The 22,379-nt window shown below is 49.9% G+C and overlaps 1 protein-coding gene across 42 annotated transcripts in view; it reads left to right on the forward strand.

Moving 5' to 3' along the window:
• The window catches only part of LOC144610450 (calcium/calmodulin-dependent protein kinase type II subunit beta), a 210,540-nt gene that overhangs the window by 17,742 nt on the left and 170,419 nt on the right, over positions 1 to 22,379 (forward strand). For 28 of the 42 annotated variants that reach the window (XM_078429133.1, XM_078429137.1, XM_078429135.1 and 25 more), the window contains exon 1: positions 11,434 to 11,482. The gene's annotated coding sequence lies outside the window, so the exon portion shown is untranslated. Of the gene's footprint in view, positions 1 to 11,427; positions 11,483 to 22,379 lie in introns of those variants that run through there. The other 14 variants (XM_078429161.1, XM_078429164.1, XM_078429167.1 and 11 more) reach the window with 1 other exon arrangement.

The raw sequence follows: 22,379 nt of genomic DNA on the forward strand, positions 1-22,379 counted from the left end.
CGGCCCTACGGGAGACCACAATAGACAATAGACAATAGGTGCAGGAGTAGGCCATTCAGCCCTTCGAGCCAGCACCGCCATTCAATGCGATCATGGCTGATCACTCTCAATCAGTACCCCGTTCCTGCCTTCTCCCCATACCCCCTCACTCCGCTATCCTTAAGAGCTCTATCCAGCTCTCTCTTGAAAGCATCCAACGAACTGGCCTCCACTGCCTTCTGAGGCAGAGAATTCCACACCTTCACCACTCTCTGACTGAAAAAGTTCTTCCTCATCTCCGTTCTAAATGGCCTACCCCTTATTCTTAAACTGTGGCCCCTTGTTCTGGACTCCCCCAACATTGGGAACATGTTTCCTGCCTCTAATGTGTCCAATCCCCTAATTATCTTATATGTTTCAATAAGATCCCCCCTCATCCTTCTAAATTCCAGTGTATACAAGCCTAATTGCTCCAGCCTTTCAACATACGACAGTCCCGCCATTCCGGGAATTAACCGAGTGAACCTACGCTGCACGCCCTCAATAGCAAGAATATCCTTCCTCAAATTTGGAGACCAAAACTGCACACAGTACTCCAGGTGCGGTCTCACCAGGGCCCGGTACAACTGTAGAAGGACCTCTTTGCTCCTATACTCAACTCCTCTTGTTATGAAGGCCAACATTCCATTGGCTTTCTTCACTGCCTGCTGTACCTGCATGCTTCCTTTCAGTGACTGATGCACTAGGACACCCAGATCTCGTTGAACATCCCCTCTTCCTAACTTGACACCATTCAGATAATAATCTGCCTTTCTATTCTTACTTCCAAAGTGAATAACCTCACACTTATCTACATTAAACTGCATCTGCCATGTATCCGCCCACTCACACAACCTGTCCAAGTCACCCTGCAGCCTTATTGCATCTTCCTCACAATTCACACTACCCCCCAGCTTAGTATCATCTGCAAATTTGCTAATGGTACTTTTAATCCCTTCATCTAAGTCATTAATGTATATCGTAAATAGCTGGGGTCCCAGCACCGAACCTTGCGGTACCCCACTGGTCACTGCCTGCCATTCCGAAAGGGACCCATTTATCCCCACTCTTTGCTTTCTGTCTGTCAACCAATTTTCTATCCATGTCAGTACCCTACCCCCAATACCATGTGCTCTAATTTTGCCCACTAATCTCCTATGTGGGACCTTGTCGGTGTTGTCCACCTCTGTTATGGTGCGTCCCGGGGCCAGTGTGACCCCCATTCCCACCCTCCTCCTCCTTTTGTTTCCCCCCTTTAATGGCACCGTCCCGGCCCTGATTAAGTCCTGACTGGTCGGTGAAGGAGAGGATATTTCTTCTTGAGGAAGAATCTTCAATGATGGACCGTTACTTAAAAATAAAGACCATTTAAGATGGACGAGTAGAAACGAGTAGTTCCACGTACGGCCCAATGGTGCAGCAGGTGGAGCTGTTGCCTCACAGCGCTGGAGACCCAGGTTCAATCCACCCAGAGCAAACCCACGCGGCTACAGGGAGAGCGGGCAAACTCCACACAGACAGCACCCGAGGTCAGGATCGAACCGGGGTATTTGGGGCTGTGGGGCAGCAGTTCTACCCGCTGCGCCACTCCCTTTGGAGGTGGGCTGGGATTTGAGATCGAGCTCACCCGTGTCCAGCTGGCAGACCTGCCTGCATTGGGCACCGGAGGCGGGCACTGGTCCGTCAGAGCGACAGTGGGCACGCGTGTGCGTGATCGTCCCGGTCCGCGTGTGACACGGGGCCTGGCCCTTGGGGCCCGAATAAGCCCGTGCCTTCTCCCTGGCCCCGTGGGGTCCTTGTGGGCACGGGACTGGCAGCTGGGCTCTCATCACCAGGCAGGGGCCGCTTAGAACATAGAGCACATGAAACATAGAACACGGAACACAGAACATAGAGCACAGAACATAGTGCAGTACTGAACATGATGCCAGGTTACACTGATCTCATCTGCCTGTACATTATCCATATCCCTCTATTCCCTGCATATCCATGTGCTTATCCAAAAGCTTCTTAAACTGCACTATCGTATCTGCCTCCACCACCACCCCTGGCAGTGCGTTCCAGGCCCCCACCACCCTCTGTGTAAAAAAAACTTGCCCCACACATGTCCTTTAAACTTTCCCCCTCTCACTTTATAACTATGGCCTCTAGTGTTGGACATTTTCACCCGAGGAAAAAGGTTCTGACTGTCTATCGTATCTACGCCTCTCATAATTTTAAATACTTCTCTCAAGTCTCCCCCCGAGAGAAAACTATTCAAGTCTATGCAACCTCTCCCTGCAGCTGAAACTCTCTAATCCAGGCAGCACTATACTCTTGTGTAGGAACGAAAACTGCAGGCGCTGGTTTAAATCGAGGGTAGACACAAAAGGTTGGAATAACTCAGCGGTTCAGGTAGCATCTCTGAAGAGAAGGAAAGGGTGACGTTTCGTGTCGAGACCCTTTCTATGCTCACTTTGAGCAGAAGCCCAACAGGGCAATAACGCCCATCCTATCACCCACAAGTGGGCCTCTACCTAGAGTCAGTGTTGCAGAATTAGATTGGCCTTCCTCAGGGTGAACCCACGGCAAACAACTGGCCCGGACGGAGTTCCTGGCTGCATCCTTAGAAACTGCACGGGCCAATGAGCGAGAGTATTCACGGACATCTTTCATCTCTCCCTCCTTCCCGAATTCCCCACTTACTGGTGCCCTCCCCTAATTCCCCATTTACTGGTGCCCTCCCCTAATTCCCCATTTACTGGTGCCCTCCCCTAATTCCCCATTTACTGGTGCCCTCCCCTAATCCCCCATTTACTGGTGCTCTCCCCTAATTCTCTATTTACTGGTGCCCTCCCCTAATTCCCCCATTTACTGGTGCCCTCCCCTAATTCCCCATTTACTGGTGCCCTCCCCTAATTCCGCCATTTACTGGTGCCCTCCCCTAATTCCCCCATTTACTGGTGCCCTCCCCTAATTCCCCATTTACTAGTATCGTATCTACGCCTCATAATTTTATATACTTCTCTCAAGGCTCCCCTCAAGAGAAAACAATTCAAGTCTATGCAACCTCTCCCTGCAGCTGAAACTCTCTAATCCAGGCAACGTTCTGGTAAACCTCCTCTGCACCCCCTCCAGAACCTCCACATCCTTCCTGTAATGGGGTGACCAGAACTGCACGCAATACTCCAAATGCGGCCTGACCAAGGTCTTATAGAGCAGCCTGTCGCTCAGCGCCTGCAGTGAATGTTTAGCTTTAGGTTTTTTAGATTTAGATTTAGATTTAGAGATACAGCACAGAAACAGGCCCTTCGGCCCACCGGGTCCGCGCCGCCCAGCGATCCCTGCACACTAACACTATCCTACACCCACTAGGGACAATTTCTACATTTGCCCAGCCAATTAAACTACATACCTGTACGTCTTTGGAGGAAACCGAAGATCTCGGAGAAAACCCACGCAGGTCACGGGGAGAACGTACAAACTCCGTACAGACAGCACCCGTAGTCAGGATCGAGCCTGAGTCTCCGGCGCTGCATTCGCTGTAAGGCAGCAACTCTACCGCTGCGCCACCGTGCCGCCCTCTACCGCTGCGCCACCGTGCTGCCTTAAGATTTATTAATGTCACATGTATCGAGATACAGTGAAAAGCTTTGTTTTGTACGCTATCCAATCTGATCAGATAATACTATACACAAATACATACACTACATAACTTAACCCCCTCCCCCGTGTCCCACCTGGACTTGCACCTTTCTCTCCCCCCCCCCCCCCTCCTCCATCTACATTCCTTACTCTGGCTTCACAATTCACAACTCTTCAATTCTTTTGTCTAACAACTTTTCATTTCTGGGCTTTGTCTAACCATTTGCTTATCAAAACACCTTCCTCACCTGCATCAACCTATTTTAACCCACAGCTGAAGAAGGGTCTCGACCCGAAACGTCACCCATTCCTTCTCTCCAGAGATGCTGCCTGTCCCGCTGAGTTACTCCAGCATCTAGAAGAAGAAATAAATGTTATTTGTCATATGTAGGTTGGCACAGGGTCAAGGGTACAATGAAATGTATTTGACAAGACAACGGGTGACCTCAGCAGTAATATTCCAAGGATAAATAAGATTTAAAATGACATTAGTAAGGTAAAAAGACAATATTAAAAATAGGTAAAAAGACAATATTAAAAATAATCAACATATATGATTTGAAATGTGTTTATGAGTTCAGAAGCCTGATGGCCTGATGGTAGAAGCTGTTCTTAAGTCTGGTGGTACAGGCAGCCGTACTCCTGTATCGTCTGCCTGACGGTAACAAGGAGACCAGCCTGCGTGCTGGGTGGCTGTGGTCCTTGATGATGCTGCGTGCCCTCCGCAGGCACCGCCGGTAGAACATGTCCTGAGTGGCCGGGAGACAGTTGCCAGTGATGTGCTGTGCTACCTTCACCACTCTCTGTAGTGATTTGTGGCTGTGGGCAGAACAGTTCCCATACCCGACTGTAATGCAGCCCGTCAGCAGCTGGCTCTCGGTGGTGCATCTGTAGATGCACCTGCCCCTCCTCTCTTCCAGCTTTCTACCGCCCCACCTTAAATTATTCTGAAGAAGGCATCACTTATCCATGTTCTCCTGTGATGCTGCCTGACCCACTGAGTTACTCCTGCATTTTGTGTCTTATTTTGTAAACCAGAATCTACAGTTCATATTTCTCCATGACTACAATGAAGTCAACCTCAAGTACACCAGGTAGAGCAAAGAGGAAGATACAGAGTGCAGAATATAGTTCTCAGCATTGTAGAGCACCAGTTCCACAGACAAAGTCCAATGTCCACAATTGGACATTGTGAATCGGACAGTAGCCCAGCTTATGGAAGCCTGATCACAGAGGGGAAGAAACTGTCCCTGAGTCTGGTGGTGCGCGCTTTCAATCTTCTGCCGGACGGGAGCGGGGAGAAGAAGGAATGACTGGGGTGGGACAAGTCTCGGATTATACGGGACTGACATATGATGAAAAAATGGGACGACTGGGCTTGTATTCATTGGAATTTAGGATGAGAGGGGATTGGACAAGCTAGATGCAGGAAAAATGTTCCTGATGTTGGGGGAGTCCAGAAACAGGGTTCACAGTTTAAGAATAAGGGGTCGGCCATTTAGGACTGAGATGAGGAAAAACGTTTTCACCCAGAGAGTTGTGTATCTGTGGAATTCTCTGCCACAGAAGGCAGTGGAGGCCAGTTCACTGGATGTTTTCAAGAGAAGAGTTAGATTTAGCTCTTCGGGCTAACGGAATCAAGGGATGTGAGGAAAAAGCAGGAACGGGGTACTGATTTTGGATGACGGTGCTGGCTCGAAGGGCCGAATGGCCTACTCCTGCACCTATATTCTTTGTTTCTATGTTTCTATTATGTTGGCTGCTTTACCGAGGCAGCGTGAAGTGTAGATGGAGTCAATGGTGGCGAGTCTGGTCTGTGTGATGGACTGGGCTACACACACAACCGAATGGGTGAATAATGAGGAGAAACAATGATAAGGTCTGCGTGATATCTTTGGCGGATTATTCTGCTGCTCAGCTGCGAGCTTTTGTTTACGACCAAACAGCGTGCGAATCTCGAAAATTAGTGCCGACGAGGAATGTGCAATTTCCTGTTGATTAAGTTGGCGAATATATAAACAGTTTTCACTTTCTGGGGCTCCTTATCTTAGTTCTCATGTTTCTCTTGTTGATCTAATCGTGGATTCTGACATAATCATTGAGCCTTATAGTGTGGAAACAGGAACTTCGGCCCGACTTGCCCAATCTACCCCACCTACACTAGTCCCACCTACCTGCATTTGGGGTGGGACAAGTCTCAGATTATACGGGACTGACATATGATGAAAAAATGGGACGACTGGGCTTGTATTCATTGGAATTTAGGATGAGAGGGGATTGGACAGGCTAGATGCAGGAAAAATGTTCCTGATGTTGGGGGAGTCCAGAACCAGGGGTCACAGTTTAAGAATTAAGGGGTCGGCCATTTAGGACTGAGATGAGGAAAAACTCATCTCCCCAGTCTCTGCCAGGGGGGTGGGGGGGATGTGAAGAGGCAACTTCGTATTCTGTGCCCGTGCCTCTCTCTCCAAGAATCTTCTGCCCTCATCTGCATCAAGGAAAGCTCCATCCCCAGGTAACGTAAAATGACACCGGTGCTACTCAGGGTAATGTGCTCAGTCCCCCTGCCCCACACACACCCTGCACCTTCATGACTGTGCGGTGTCAGTACTGTACAGTGACAACTCGATCGTTAAGTTTGCTGATGATACCATTGTTTAATTTGGTCTAGTTTAGAGGTACAGCGTGGATCACTTACCCTGTTTGCACCTTATCCCTCCCCCCGCCCCCACCCCCTGTCCAGTTCCCTCCCACCCACACATCACAAGCCCTTCAATTTAAGATTCAAGATTCAATTTAATTGTCACGTGTACCAATTAAGGTACAGTGAAATTCGAGTCACCATACAGCCATACTAAGTAAAAAGCAAAAGGAAACTAAAATTTAACATAAACATCCATCACAGTTTAGTTTAGTTTAGTTTAGAGACACAGTGTGGAAACAGGCCCTTCTGCCCACCGAATCCACACCAACCAATGATCATCTGTAAACACTGAGTCTGAAGAAGGGTCTCGACCTGAAACGTCACCCATTCCTTCTCTCCAGAGATGCTGCCTGTCCCGCTGAGTTACTCCAGCATTTTATGTCTACCTTCGATTTAACCCAGCATCTGCAGTTCTTTCCTACATCATCTACGGGTGCACTAATTCTATCCTACACACCAGGGACAATCTGCAGAGGGCCAATTGACCAACAAACCCGCACGTCTTTGTGATGTGGGAGGTAACTGGAGCAGCCGGAGGAGGCTCACGTAGTCACGGTGATAGCGTGCAAACACTACCGACAGCACCCGTGGTCAGGATCGAACCCGGGTCTTTAAACCGTAGAGATACACAATGGAAACAGGCCCTTCAGCCCACTGCGTCCGTGCCGACCAGCGATCACCCACCCCGTACACTAGCACTATCCTACACACTAGGGACAATTTACAATTTGCAGAATGAAATTAAACTACAAGCCTGCAGATATTGATGAAAACTGGAGAACCTAAGCAGTCACAGCGAGAACGTGCGAATTCCAAACATACAGCACCCATGGTCAGGGTCCAGCCCCGGTCTCTGGCGCTGCGAGGTGGGAACTCAACCGCGCCACTAATGTTGGAGGACAGATCAATAACTCGGGGTGAGACGGAGACAGAAATTGGGAGCCTTGTATCCTGGTGTCAGGGCTGCAACCTAGGATTAAAGTTAGTTATGGAAGCATGGAACTGCACTCCCCAGAGTACTACCGTTCACAGTCTAGGTCCTGCCCATATTGGACTTCCTGAAATGCAACGCCTCACATTTCTCTGTATTGAATTCCACTCATTGTATTACTTGTGCTTACCATGTACGTTGTTAACACTGAGAGCTTCATGCCAGTAAGGAACTTCATTGCTGGTAATATTCCTGGGGTACATGGCAATCAACTAAGCAGGGCGACATGGTGGCGCAGCGGTAGAATTGCACCGGAGACCCGGGTTCGATCCTGACTACGGGCGCTGTCTGTACGGAGTTTGTACGTTCTCCCCGTGACCTGCGTGGGTTTTCTCCGAGATCTTCGGTTTCCTCCCACACTCCAAAGACGCACAGGTTGTAGGTTAATTGGCTGGGTGTAAGTGTAAATTGTCCCTAGTGTGTGTAGGATGGTGTTAATGTGTGGGGATCGTTGGTCGGCGCGGGCTCGGAGGGCCGAGGTGGGGTTGTTTTCGCGCTGTGTCTCTAAACTAAAAACTAAAGTAAACCAAAACTGAATCTGAACCAGATGGAACGGCTGACATTTCAAACGGACAGCATTTCACCAGGCGGTGTTTAGCGTCTCATTGTCCTCTGTCACACCCTGGTAGAGACTGGGCAAAGGGGGACACTCGTTGGTGGCTTAAACATGATTTTGTTTCCCCTGCCTACACCCACCAAATGAAACCATCTCCCTTGCAGCTATGAGCGATAATTTGGTGCTAAATGAGGAACAGCGGATCCCAGGATCGACGCTCTCTGGATGATTGCTGGTGCAGTTATTTATAGAGCCCGTGGTTACAGTCAGTGTTGCTGTTATTTAAATTGGCCTTCGCTAAATCCGTGTTCTTCTGGAGCTGTCTGTGGAGATCAGGCTCTGGAGATTTATTTTTGCATTTCACAGCAATAAAGCTCCCTATTCCTGTCCCCGCTCTTCTGCAGAGCCAGGCTGTTCAATAATTGAACAGATCCTCGCCTGCAAACTGACAGGCCAACGCGAAGCTTCTGAAGAAGGGTCTCGACCCCAAACGTCACACATTCCTTCTCTCCAGAGATGCTGTCTGACCTGCTGAGTTACTCCAGCATTTTGTGTCTATCTTCGGTTAAAACCAGCATCTGCAGGTCCTTCCTGCACAAACACGCTTGTCGACAGCTCTGAAGTGACAAGCCCCTTTCTCTACTGAGCTGGGCAGGAGTTGCAGACATGATCACAGGGCACTAACGGGTGATCGAGTGGTTTGTGAAGCTCTTTACCATCTTACCGTTCTAACATGGGTGGCATGGTGCCGCAGATGTCGAAACAAGGAACCGCAGATGCTGATTTACAAAAGGGACACAGAGTGCTGGAGAAACTCAGCGGGTCAGGCATCATCTCTGGAGAACATGGATAGGTGACGTTTCAGGTCAGAATCCTTCTTCAGACCCAAAGAGTTTTACAGGGCGGCATGTTAGCACAGTGGTAGAGTTGCTGCCTCACAGCACCAGAGACCCAGGTTCGATCCTGACTACGGGTGCTGCCTGTACAGAGTTTGTACGGTATCGCTGTGACTGCGTGGGTTTTCTCCGGGTGCTCTGGTTTCTCCGGTTTCCTCCCACCTTCAAAGACGTGCGGGTTTGTAGATTGATTGGCTTCTGTAAAAAAAAAATGTAAATTGTTCCTAGCGGGTAGGATCATGCTGGTGTACACAGATCACTGTTCAGCATGGACTCTGGTGGGCCCAAGGGCTTATTTTTACGCTATATCTCCAAAGTGTAATGTCTAAACACCCACCTCCTATTCCCACACTGACCTTTCTGTCCTGGGCCTCCTCCATTGCCAGAGTGAGGCCACACGCAAACTGGAGGAACAGCACCTCATATTCCGCTTGGGCAGCTTACAAACCAGGGACCCGGGTTCGATCCTGACTACGGGTGCTGCCTGTACAGAGTTTGTACGGTATCGCTGTGACTACGTGGTTATTCTCCGGGTGCTCTGGTTTCTCTTGGTTTACCAATTTTACCAAGCCAATTGACCCACAAACCTGAGATAGAAACAAAATGCTGGAGTAACTCAGTTGGTCAGGCGGCATCTCTGGAGAGAAGGAATGGGTGACGTTTCGGGTCGAAGAAGGGTCTCGACCCAAAACGTCACCCATTAGGTCTGAAGAAGGGTCTCGACCCGAAACATCACCCATTCCTTCTCCCCAGAGATGCTGCGTGACCCGCTGAGTTACTCCAGCATTTTGTGTCTACCTTCGATTTAAACCAGCATCTGCATTTTTCTTCCCAACCCACAAACCTACACGTCTTTGGAGTGTGGGAGGAAACCGGAGCACCCCGGAAAAAAACCCATGCGTTCACAGGGAGAACGTACAAACTCTGCACAGATAGTACCCGTAGTCAGGATCGAACCCGGTTCTCTGGCACTGTGAGGCAGCAATTATACCGCTGTGCCACCATGTCTGAGTGTCTGATCATTCACATGTTCGTATGAAGCTGCAGAAGTGAAGGAGCCTGCCTGTGATGTCAGGTCGTGCCGAGCAACCTCGGCAGGCAGCATCTCAGCCTGCTTTCCCTCTCACCAAAGGACCTGCGAGTCAGGTTGGCGTTGTTAGTGGGGTCTTCCTGTTCACACATTGACGGCCTTGCTTTGCAGTGACACGGACACTTCACGGTGATTTCATTTGGTGTCTAGTTTCCTGGACGATCTATAGATAGAAAACTTCTCAGACATTGAGGTCCATCTATTAAAAACCAAAGGGGAGCAAGTTTAGTTTAGTTTGGAGATGCAGGGCGGAAACAGGCCCTTCGGCCCATGGAATCCTCACCGACCAACGATCCCCACGCATTAACACTATCTTACACACGTTAGGGACAATTTATAATTTTACCAAGCCAATTGACCTGCCTAGCTGCAGGTCACGGGGAGAACGTACAAACTCCGTACAGACAGCACCCGTAGTCAGGATCGAACCCGGGTCTCTGGCGCTGTGAGGCAGCAACTCTACCGCTGCGCCCTTAAAGTTGAAGGTGAAAGGTGTTTTTGCTGGGATTAATTCCTGCAAAATTAATCCTATTAAGTGGCGGCACACTGGCGCAGCGGGTAGAGCCGCTACCTCATCGCGCTAGAGACCCGGGTTCCTGCACCTCACTGATGGCCCAGGGTTGAAAAAAGGTGCCAAGCTCTCCAGGCCAAATTAGAGAAGAAAGGAACGGGTTTTTAAAAAGAGCTTAAACCTCTCAGGGGCTTTGTTCTCATGGAAAGAGTTCACTTTGTACAGGTGGACACAAAATGCTGGAGTAACTCAGCGGGTCAGGCAGCATCTCGGGAGAGAAGGAATGGGCGACGTTTCGGGTCGAGACCCTTCTTCAGACTGATGTCAGGGGAGGGGGCAGGACAAAGTCCCGCCCCCTCCCCTGACATCAGTCTGAAGAAGGGCCTCGACCCGAAACGTCACCCTTTCCTTCGCTCCAGAGATGCTGCCTGACCCGCTGAGTTACTCCAGCATTTTGTTTCTATCTTCGATTTTAACCAGCATCTGCAATTTTTTCCAACACATTCCTTGACTTTGTACTATGTGAGTCACGAGCCTTTTCTTGCAGCAAGTGGTGGTATGGTTCAGATTGTTTAGTAATACAACGTTTAAGTCAAGTCAATTTTATTTGTATAGCACATTTAAAAACAACCCACGTTGACCAAAGTGCTGTACATCTGATTAGGTACTAAGGAAAAAAAATGAAACATACAGTAGCACGCAAACAGTTCACAGCGCCTCCTCAATGAGCCTCAAACGCTAGGGAGTAGAAATAGGTTTTGAGCCTGGACTTAAAGGAGTCGATGGAGGGGGCAGTTCTGATGGGGAGAGGGATGCTGTTCCACAGTCTAGGAGCTGCAACCGCAAAAGCGCGGTCACCCCTGAGCTTAAGCCTAGCCCACGGGATAGTCAGTAGCCCCAAGTCGGCCGACCTGAGGGACCTGGAGTTAGAGAGGGGGGTTAGAAGATTTTTGATGTAGGGGGGGGGGGGGGGAATGTCCATTTAGGGCTTTATACGTGAAAAACTAAGTTAATACTGTTCTTCTTTTATCTTTCAGTTCGTCTCCATGACAGCATATCAGAAGAAGGATACCACTATCTCGTGTTCGACTTGTGAGTACTAATTTGGAAGGGTTTACCGGTGGCGGCCGTGTGGCGCAGCAGGTAGAGCTGCTGCCTCACAGCACCAGTTTAGTTTAGTTTATAGGCACGTGTACCGAGTTACCGTAAGAAGCTTTTTGTTGCGTGAGGCAGCGGAAAGACTATATACCTCATTACAATCCAGCCTTCCACGGTGTACAGATACAGGATAAAGGGAATAACCTTTACTGCAATTTAAAGTCCAGTAAAGTCTGATTATAGATAGTCCGAGGGTCTCCAACACAGTAGATGGTAGCTCAGGAGCACTCTCAGGTTGTTGGGAGGATGGTTCAGTTGCCTGATAACAGCCGGGAAGAAACTGTCCCTGAATCTGAAGGTGTGCGTTTTCACATTTCTGAACCTCTTGCCCGATGGGAGAGGGGAGAAGAGGGGAGAAGAGGGAGTGACCGGGGTGAGACTGGTCCTTGATGATGCTGCTGGCCTTGCCGAGGCAGCATGAGGTGTAAATGGAGTCAATGGAAGGGAGGTTGGTTTGTGTGACGGTCTGGGCTGTGTCCACAACTCTCTGCAATTTCTTGCGGTCTTGGACGGAGCTGTTCCCAAACCAGGCCGTGATGCGTCCCGATAAAATGCTTTCTACGGCGCGTCTGTAGAAGTTGGTGAGAGTTGGCGGGGAACATGCTGAACAGCTTAAGCCTTCTAAGGAAGTAGAGGAGTTGGTGTGTTTTCTTGGTCATCGTTTAGTTTAATTTGGAGATACAGCGCGGAAACAGGCCCTTTGGCCCACCAGGTCCGCACCGACCAGCGATCCCCGCACACTAACACTATCCTACACATGATAGGGACAATTTTCTTTTACATTTACCAAGCCAATTAATCTACAAACCTGTTCGTCTTTGGAGTGTGGGAGGAAACCGAAGATCTCGGAAAAAACCCACGCAGGTGACAGGGAGAACATACAAATTTTGTACAGACGGCGCCCGTAGTCAGGATCGAACCCGGGTCTCCGGCGCTGCATTTGCTGTAAGGCAGCAACTCTACCGCTGCGCCACCGTGCCCCTTCTATGTGGGTGGTCCAGGACGTGTTATTTACACCCAGGACCGTGAAGCTTTCTACTTTGGCATCATCAATGTAAACCTGGGTGTGTGTACCACTCCCCGCCAGAGACCTGGGTTCGATCCTGACCTCAAGCGCTGTCTGTGTGGAGTTTGCACGATCTCCCTGTGACTGTGTGGGCTTTCCCTGGTGCTCCCGTTTCCTCCCACATCCCAAAGACGTGTCATTTTTGTAGGTTAATTGTAAACTGCCCCTGGTGTGTAGGGAGCGGATAAGAAAGTGGGATAACATTGATCCACTGTGAATGGGCGTGAACGTGGACATGGTGGGCTGAATGGCCTGTTTCCATGCTGCATCTCTGCACTGAACTAAACTATTAGAAGATGTTTCGGGTCAAGACCCTTCTTCAGATTAAGCTTTGTTTAAGTGACCCGACGGTACCACAGTGCAGACTTGAAACATGTCGCAGTTTGAACTGGTTGGCACGGTGGCGCAGCGGTAGAGTTGCTGCCTTACAGTGAATGCAGCGCCGGAGGCCCGGGTTCCATCCCGACTACGGGCACTGTCTGTACGGAGTTTGTACGTTCTCCCCGTGACCCACGTGGGTTTTCTCCGAGAACTTTGGTTTCCTCCCACACTCCAAAGACGTGTAGGTTTGTAAATCAATTGGCTCTGGTACAAAATAGTAAATTGTCCCCAGTGCGTGTAGGATAGTGTTAGTGTAACGGGGATCGCTGGTCGGCGCGGACTCGGTGGGCCAAAGGGCTGGTTTCTGCGCTGTATCTCTAAACTAACGTAAACAAAAATGCAAACTGAGAACATTTAAATGAAGCTGAAGAACCTGCTGGCGGGTGGGAAAACCCAGAGATGAGGGGGAGGAAATATTAAGCATCTTGCACTGAATTTGCATATTCTTGCTGAAGTTTGGGACCATATGTTGGAACTGATCATCTGCTGGCATAAGTGCACGCACATCCTGTGAATTCAGTCCTATTTTTGCTCAAGCAGTATTGGACTCGAATAGCATCATGAATAAAGCATTTGAAGTCACATTTACTTTTTGAGCTTAGGCACAAAAAGCTGGAGTAGCTCAACGGGACAGGCAGCATCTCCGGAGAGAAGGAATGGGTGACGTCTCCGCTCCAGACCCTTCTTCAGACTGAGGATCAGGGGAGAGTGGAAGCGTGAGGTATGGGAAGGTACAAACAGATTGGAGCTGGCACTGACGGCCAAGGAGCCCACAATGGTCCATTGTTGGCTGAGGAGGAGGTAGTGACATAGAAAATAGGTGCAGGAGGAGGCCATTTGGCCCTTCGAGCCAGCACCGCCATACATTGTGATCATGGCTGATCTTCCACAATCAGTAACCCGTGCCTGCCTTCTCCCCACACCCTTTGATAATGAAGGGATATGAACAGTGGAACTAGCAGGAGGGCTAGGGTGGGGTGGGGTGGAGAGAGAGGGAATGTAAGGGTTACTTGAAAGTAAAGAAATCTATATTCATACCGCTGGGCTGTAAGCTGCCCTACATTATGAATCAGTTTAGTTTAGTTTAGAGATACAGCGCAGAAACAGGCCCTTTGTCCCATTGAGTCTGCACCGACCAGCGACCCCTTTACACTAACTATCCTACACACACTAGGGTCAATTTACAATTATACCAAGCTAATTAGCGTACAAACCTGCTCGTCTTTGGAGTGTGGGAAGGAAACCGGAGCACCCGGAGAAAACCCACACAGGTCACGTGGAGGATGTACAAAATCTGTACAGACAGCGCCCGCCCGTAGTCAGGATCAAAACCATGTCTCTGACGCTGTAAAGCAGCAACTCCACCGCTGTGCCATCTAATATAGAATTAGTGTGAATGGGCAAAAGGTTCAGCATAGACGTTGTGGGCTGAAGGGTCTGTATCTGAGCTACACAATTCAACGATGATGGGTCTACGCCTCGAAGGTGCAGGAACCCCTGCAGAATGACTGGAGAATCAAGGGTCCGGGGAGGAAAGAAAAGGATTAGTGTAAGTAAAGAAATACAACAAGTTCAGACGTTAATCAGTCTGAAGATATAAAGCCCAAGGACCAGTCAGTCTGCAGCCCAGAACTTCGCAAGAGGTGGCTGCACTCGACCCGAAACGTCACCCATCCATGTTCTCCAGAGATGCTGCCTGACCCACTGAGTTGCTCCAGCACTCTGTGAAACATCACCTATCCATGTTCTCCAGAGATGCTGCCCGACCCGCTGAGTTGCTCCAGCACCCTGTGAAACGTCACCTATCCATGTTCTCCAGAGATGCTGCCTGACCCGCTGAGTTGCTCCAGCACCCTGTGAAACGTCACCTATCCATGTTCTCCAGAGATGCTGCCTGACCCGCTGAGTTACTCCAGCACTCAGTGTATATCTTTACACCAGGTTTAGGTTGTCTATTATTGTCCCTAGATAGAGTGCATGTGGAGAGGATGTTTCCACTAATGGGAGAGTCTAGGACCAGAGGTCACAGCCTCCAAATAAAAATACATACCTTTAGAATGGAGATGAGGAGGAATTTCTTTAGACAGACGGTGGTGAATCTGTGGAATTCATTGCCGCAGATGGCAGTGGAGGCCAAGTCATTGGGTATTTTTTTTAAGGGAAGAAAGTTCCTGATTGGTAAAGGTGTAAAGGGTTGCAGGGAGAAGGCAGGAGAATGGGGTTGTGAGGGAAAAATAACTCAGCCATGATCGAATGGCGGAGCAGACTCGATGAGCTGAGTAGGCCAATTCTGCTCCTATGACTTCTGGTTTTCTGGTCACCTGTACTGAGATACTGTGGAAAGCTTTGTTTTGCCTGCTATCCAAAACAAATCAGATAATACTATACATAAACATCATCAAGTCAAACTCGTTCAATAGGTAGAGCAAAGGGGAAGATACAGAGTGCAGAATATAGTTCTCAGCATTGTAGCGCACCAGTTCCAGAGACAAAGTCCAATGTCTGCAATGGGGTAGAGGTGAATCGGACAGAACCCTAAGCTTATGGAAGGCCCGTTCAGAAGCCTGATAACAGAGGGGAAGAAGCAGTTCCTGAGTCTGGTGGTGAGCCCTTTCATTGCCTCTCCTAACGTGGTGCTTACGTTACCTTCACTGGGTCGGTCTTTTATCCCGTTGTGTTTCTCTAGTACGTAAGGTCTTTAGGCTAAACAGATGACAAACTTGACCAATTGTCTGAGAAATGCCACCATCAGTAGTCATGGAAATAGCATGGTTAAGAGTAGGGGAATCGAGGACCAGAGGACATAGGTTCAGGGTGAAGGGGAAAAGATTTAACAGGAATCCGAGGGGTAACTTTTTCACACAGAGGGTGGTGGGTGTATGGAACAAGCTGCCAGAGGAGGTAGTTGAGGCTGGGACTATCCCATGGTTTAAGAAGCAGTTACACAAGTACATGGATAGGACAGGTTTGGAGGGATATGGACCAAGCGCAGGCAAGTGGGACTAGGGTAACTGGGGCACTGTTGGCCGGTGTGGGCGCGTTGGGCCGAAGGGCCTGTTTCCACACTATGTCATTCTATTACTCTACTCTCCCTCTAACAGTGTGGTTAACAGCTTGGTTACTGGCCTCTGCTGTAAAGACTGAATCCTGATAGAAACAGTCTATGTGACTCCCTTGTTCAAGAAGGCAGAGGGCAGGGAGCTATGGGACATTTACTTTAACATCCGCCTTTGGCAAGATGCCAGAGTCAATAAATAATCAAAAGAGGAAGCAACTAATTGAGGAAAGCTGAATATAATCGACCCAAGTCTTATAGTCTCAAGATCTTATTGAAACTTTAAATTCTTAAGGGATTGGACAGGCTAGATGCAGGAAAAATGAGTAGGGTTGCCAACTAAGTATGAGCCGGGACATCCCGTATTTTGGGATAAATTAGTTTGTCCCTTGTCCCGTATTAGTAAGGTTGCCAACTTCCTCACTCCCAAAGAAGGGACAAAAGGTGACGTCACTGCCCCTGCATGACCTCACCCAGTCAGCGGCCACATGCTCCCGCTCCACCAATGGCGGCCGCCATTGGTGGAGCAGGAGCACGTGGCCGCTGGCTGGGTGAGGTCACGTGGGGCGCGGGGTGGTGACATCACCCTTTGTCCCGTATTTGGGAGTGAGGAAGTTGGCATCCCTATTTAGGACTGCATGGATATAATTTTGCTGTTGACTTCAGTCTGCTCACAGACACACTTCACGATTAGGAGGTTAATATTTCACGATACCTGGCTTGCAGGCTCACAAGCTGTGACGCTGTTTAGTTTCAGTGCAACTCGTTTTCTTTTTCTCCTCATCTGTCTGAGCAATTCCTTGTTGCTGCAAATCAGGAGCATTCATTCTGGCAGCATCTGCAGTGCAGCAGTAGGTCTGGGCCTCTGCACCGAGTCTCTCTCAGTGTGGACCACGGGCCGGTCCCACCATCCCGCTCCCCTCGCCCACACTGCAGGGGTCCGCACTATCAGACCCCCCTCACGCACCATCAGGCTGGGCAAAGAGATTTCACCCTTCCGTCTACCTCCATCTCCCTCCCTCTGTCCCTCCATCTCCCTCCCTCTGTCCCTCCATCTCCCTCCCTCTGTCCCTCCATCTCCCTCCCTCTGTCCCTCCATCTCCCTCCCTCTGTCCCTCCATCTCCCTCCCTCTGTCCCTCCATCTCCCTCCCTCTGTCCCTCCATCTCTCTGCCTCTGTCCCTCCATCTCCCTCCCTCTGTCCCTCCATCTCCCTCCCTCTGTCCCTCCATCTCCCTCCCTCTGTCCCTCCATCTCCCTCCCTCTGTCCCTCCATCTCCCTCCCTCTGTCCCTCCATCTCCCTCCCTCTGTCCCTCCATCTCCCTCCCTCTGTCCCTCCATCTCTCTGCCTCTGTCCCTCCATCTCCCTCCCTCTGTCCCTCCATCTCCCTCCCTCTGTCCCTCCATCTCCCTCCCTCTGTCCCTCCATCTCTCTGCCTCTGTCCCTCCATCTCCCTCCCTCTGTCCCTCCATCTCCCTCCCTCTGTCCCTCCATCTCCCTCCCTCTGTCCCTCCATCTCCCTCCCTCTGTCCCTCCATCTCTCTGCCTCCTGTCTCCCACTGCCCACCTGGCTCCTGCACTCTCTCTTCCACTCTCTGCCTCCGCCCCTCCCTATGTCCCCCTTCCTCCACTGCCCACCTGCCTCCCTCTGCTTCCCCCCTCCCCTCCCTCCCTCCCTCCATCCCTCCCTCCCTCCCTCCCTCCCTCCCTCCCTCCCTCCCTCCCTCCCTCCCTCCCTCCCTCCCTCCCTCCCTCCCTCCCTCCCTCTCTTACTCTCCGCTTCCCTCCCTCCCTCTCCCTCCCTCCCTCCCTCCCTCCCTCTGCCTGCTGCCCTCTCGCTCCTCCCCTCTGCCTGTTGTCCTTCCTCTGTTGCTCGTTTACACCCTAGATAATGTTTGCTGGCAGATTGTCTCCCCTGCATCTTCTGAAAGGCTGCTCTCTGCCAGCTGAATCGCTCACCTATCGCCACCCTTCCATTAGTGGGCTGGTGTCAGAGTTTGCTCAAAGTTCTTACGTGAAGTGCTTCCGAATGCATTACCGCAGTAAACCTGCCAAATAAACGTAAGTTATTATAGGGAAGTGTTTAGTTTCGTTTATTTTTAGTTCGGACATACAGCGTGGAAACAGGCCCTTCGGCCCATCGATCAGTGATCCCCACACGCTAACACTATCCTACACACACGAAGTGCAATTTACAATTATACCAAGCCAATTAACCTACAAACCTGTACGTCTTTGGAGTGTGGGAGGTAGCCGAAGATCTCGGAAAAAACCCACGCAGGTCACGGGGAGAATGTGCAAACTCCACACAGACAGTGCCCGTAGTCAGGATCGAACCCGAGGCAGCAACTCCACCGCTGCACCACCGTGCCGCCAATGTAGTTGACTAGATGGTGTAGTAGACAGCAGCAGGGCAAGAACTGCCTCTGTGTGTGTGTGTGTGTGTGTGTGTGTGGTGTGTGTGTGTGTGTGTGGTGTGTGTGTGTGTGGGGTGTGTGTGTGTGGGGTGTGTGTGTGGTGTATGTGTGTGTGTGGGTGTGTGTGTGTGTGTGGGGGGTGTGTGTGTGTGGGGTGTGTGTGGTGTGTGTGGGGGGGTGGTGTGTGTGGGGTGGGTGTGTGTGAGGGGTGTGTGTGTGGTGTGTGTATGTGTGGGGTGTGTGTGTGTGGGGTGTGTGTGTGGTGTGTGTATGTGTGGGGTGTGTGTGTGGTGTGTGTATGTGTGGGGTGTGTGTGTGTGTGTGTGGAGGGGATGTGTGTGTGGGGGGTGTGTGTGTGGTGGGGGGGGTGTGTGGGGTGTGTGTGTATGCAGTTTGTCAGCCCCCTCTCCCTCTCTCCACACAAACTCAACACTGACACAGCCTCAGCAATGAATCTCTGTAAGCTTGGTGACTGCAGAGTAGGTCAACCCGAGATGGACCGCGTGTTTGAGTCGTGGTTCCTGTGAAGTGTTAGAAACATAGAAACATGGAAATTGGGTGCAGGAGTAGGCCATTTGGCCCATTCAATATTATCATAACTGATCATCCAGAATCAGTACCCCGTGCATGCTTTCTCCCCACATCCCTTGATTCCTTTCGCCCTAAGAGCTAAATCTAACTCTTCCTTGAAAACATCCAGTGAATTGGCCTCCGCTGCCTTCTGTGGCAGAGAATTCCACAACTCTCTGGGTGGAAAAGCTTCTCCTCATCTCAGTCCTAAATGGCCGACCCCTTATTCTTCAACTGTGACCCCCTAGTTCTGGACTCCCCCCAACATTGGGAACATTTTTCCTGTATCTAGCCTGTCCAATCCTTTAAGAATGTTATGTTTCTATAAGATCCCCTCTAATTCTAAATTCCAGTGAATACAAGCCCAGCCGACCCATTCTTTCATCGAGTGTTGTAACAATCTCAGCAGAAATGCATCATCTCCCTGGCAGACCATGGCACCGATCCCGAGCTTGGTGCTTGCCATCCGCTTTATTTTATATCCTTCCGCCCCCCCTCCCCCCTTCAATGGAGGTTGATTCCTTAAGTTAAATCTGAAAACTTATCAAGGGCCATAGAGAGGCAGTTTAGGACGGTACGGTACGGTGGTGCAGCGGTAGAACTACTGCCTTACAGCGCCAGAGACCCAGGTTCCATCCTAACTGGATAGACTAGGCTTGTACTAGCTGGAATTTAGTAGACTGAGGGGGGATCTTATAGAAACATATAAAATTCTTAAGGGGTTGGAGAGGCTAGATGCGGGAAGATTGTTCCCAATGTTGGGGGAGTCCAGAACCAGGGGTCACAGCTTAAGGATAAGGGGGAAGTCTTTTAGGACCGAGATGAGAAAACATTTCTTCACACAGAGAGTGGTGAGTCTGTGGAATTCTCTGCCACAGAAGGTAGTTGAGGCCAGTTCATTGGCTATATTTAAGAGGGAGTTAGATGTGACCCTTGTGGCTAAAGGGATCAGGGGGTATGGAGAGAAGGCAGGTACAGGTTACTGAGCTGGATGATCAGCCATGATCATATTGAATGGCGGTGCAGGCTCGAAGGGCCGAATGTCCTACTCCTGCACCTATTTTCTATGTTTCTATGTTTCTAACCACGGTACTGTCTGTGTGGAGTTTGTACGTTTCTCCCTGTGACCTGCATGGGTTTTCTTTGAGATCTTCAGTTTCCTCCCACACTCCAAAGACATACAGGTTTGTAGGTTTATTGGCTTGGTATGAATGTAAATTTTTCCCTGGTGTGTGTAGGGTAGTGTTAATGTGTGGGGATCGCTGGTCGGTGCGGACACGGTGGGCCGAAGGGCCTGTTTCTGCGCTGTATCCCTAAACTAAACTAAACTAAATTAAACTAGAGTCATACAGCTTGGAAAATGGCCCATCAGCCCAACTTGCCCACGCCGACCAACATGTCCCATCACCACCACCTGCCTTCGTTAGGCCCATATGCTCTAAACCTGTCCTATCCATGTACCTGTCTAATTGTTTCTTAAACATTGTTAAATGCTTGAAGTACACAGAGGAGGAGGCAACATCAGTGAAGAGAGGGGAGCAGAGAGGTGATATATAAGGAGGTGTAAAATCATGAGAGGAATAGATAGAGTCTTTTACCCAGGGTAGGGGAATTAACCAGGGGATGTAGGTTTAAGATGAGAGGGGAAAGATTTAATAGGATTCTGAGGGGCAGCTTTTTCCACACATACGGTGGTGGATATAAGGAGCAAGCTGCCAGAGGAGGTAATTGTAGCAACATTTAAAAGACAATAGACAATAGACAATAGGTGCAGGAGTAGGCCATTCAGCCCTTCGAGCCAGCACCGCCATTCAATGCGATCATGGCTGATCACTCTCAATCAGTACCCCGTTCCTGCCTTCTCCCCATACCCCCTCACTCCGCTATCCTTAAGAGCTCTATCCAGCTCTCTCTTGAAAGCATCCAACGAACTGGCCTCCACTGCCTTCTGAGGCAGAGAATTCCACACCTTGAAAAAGACACTTGAACAGATACATGGATAGGGGAGGTTTAGAGGGATACAGGCCAAACGCTGGCAAATGGGGTTAGCTTAGATGGGGCTTCTTGGTCAGCATGGACCAGTTGGGCCGAAGGGCCTTTTTTCATGTTGTATGAGAAGTTAACCTAAAGTCATCAATATGAAACGCTAGGTGCAAGTTTAATGATTGTTTCCAGTACTTTTGGTTTATAGCATTGGGGCATTTGGACTAGAAGCAGGAAGAGGCCATTCTGCCCACCAGGTCTGCTATACTACGTAATAAGAGGTTGGCTTCCTCAGGCAATGCAGATCAGTAGTGCGAGGAGATTGTCATTGTTCTCAGGAGTTCCAAAAGCAGAGAGGTGTCCTCATTCAAAGCAGACAAAATGGAGGAAAATAGATAGAGCGTACGCACAGAGTCTTTTCCCAAGCTTAGGGGAACCAAGAAGTAGAAGCCATGGGTTTAAGGTGAGAAGGGGAAGATTGAGTGGGAGACACAAGAGACTGCAGATGCTGATATCTTGAGCAAAACACAAACTGCTGGAAGAACTCAATGTGTCAGGCAGCATCTGTGGAGGAAATAGACAGGCGATGTTTCGGGCCGGGTTCCTTCTTCGGACTTGGAGGATTTAGTGGGAATGTTGAAGGGTAATTTTTTCACTCAGAGGGCAGTGGGCGTATGGAACAAGCAGCCAGAGGGAGTCATTGAGGCAAGTACATTGAAGCAAGGCAAGATACAGCACGAAACAGGCCCTTCAGCCCACCGAGTCGGCGCTGACCATTGATCGCCCGGTCACACTAGCTTCACATGATTCCACTTTTGCATCCACTCCCGTCACACACGAGGGGCAATTTACAGAGGGCCAATTAACCTACAAATTTCCACATCATTTGGATGTGGGAGGAAACTGAAGCACCTGGAGGAAACCCACCTGGTCCCAGGGAGAACGTGCAGACTCCACACAGACAGCACCCGAGGTCATGATCAATCCTGGGTCTCTGGCGCTGTGAGGCAGCAGCTCTACCTGCTGTGCCACTGAGCCAGGGTGTGACTGAGGGATGGACTGGACTATTGGGCTGAGGTGGAACGTCGTGCATGATACTGTTGATGGAGCTCCAGCAGTGTCCTACTGCTCCTCCTCTGAAATCCAAACCATTATTGGTGGAAGATGCAAGATTGGTGTAAGTAGGGTTGCCAACTGTCCCATATTAGCCGCGTATTTGGGCTACATTAGTTTGTCCCTTAGAGGACTGCTCTTGTCCCGTTTTAGTAGGGTTGCCAACTTCCTCACTCCCAAATATGGGACAAAGGGTGACGGTCCCAAATACGGGACAAAGAGTGAGGAAGTTGGCAACCCTGGGT

Source organism: Rhinoraja longicauda, chromosome 36, assembly GCF_053455715.1.
Source record: "Rhinoraja longicauda isolate Sanriku21f chromosome 36, sRhiLon1.1, whole genome shotgun sequence".
Taxonomy (NCBI): Eukaryota; Metazoa; Chordata; class Chondrichthyes; order Rajiformes; family Arhynchobatidae; genus Rhinoraja; species Rhinoraja longicauda.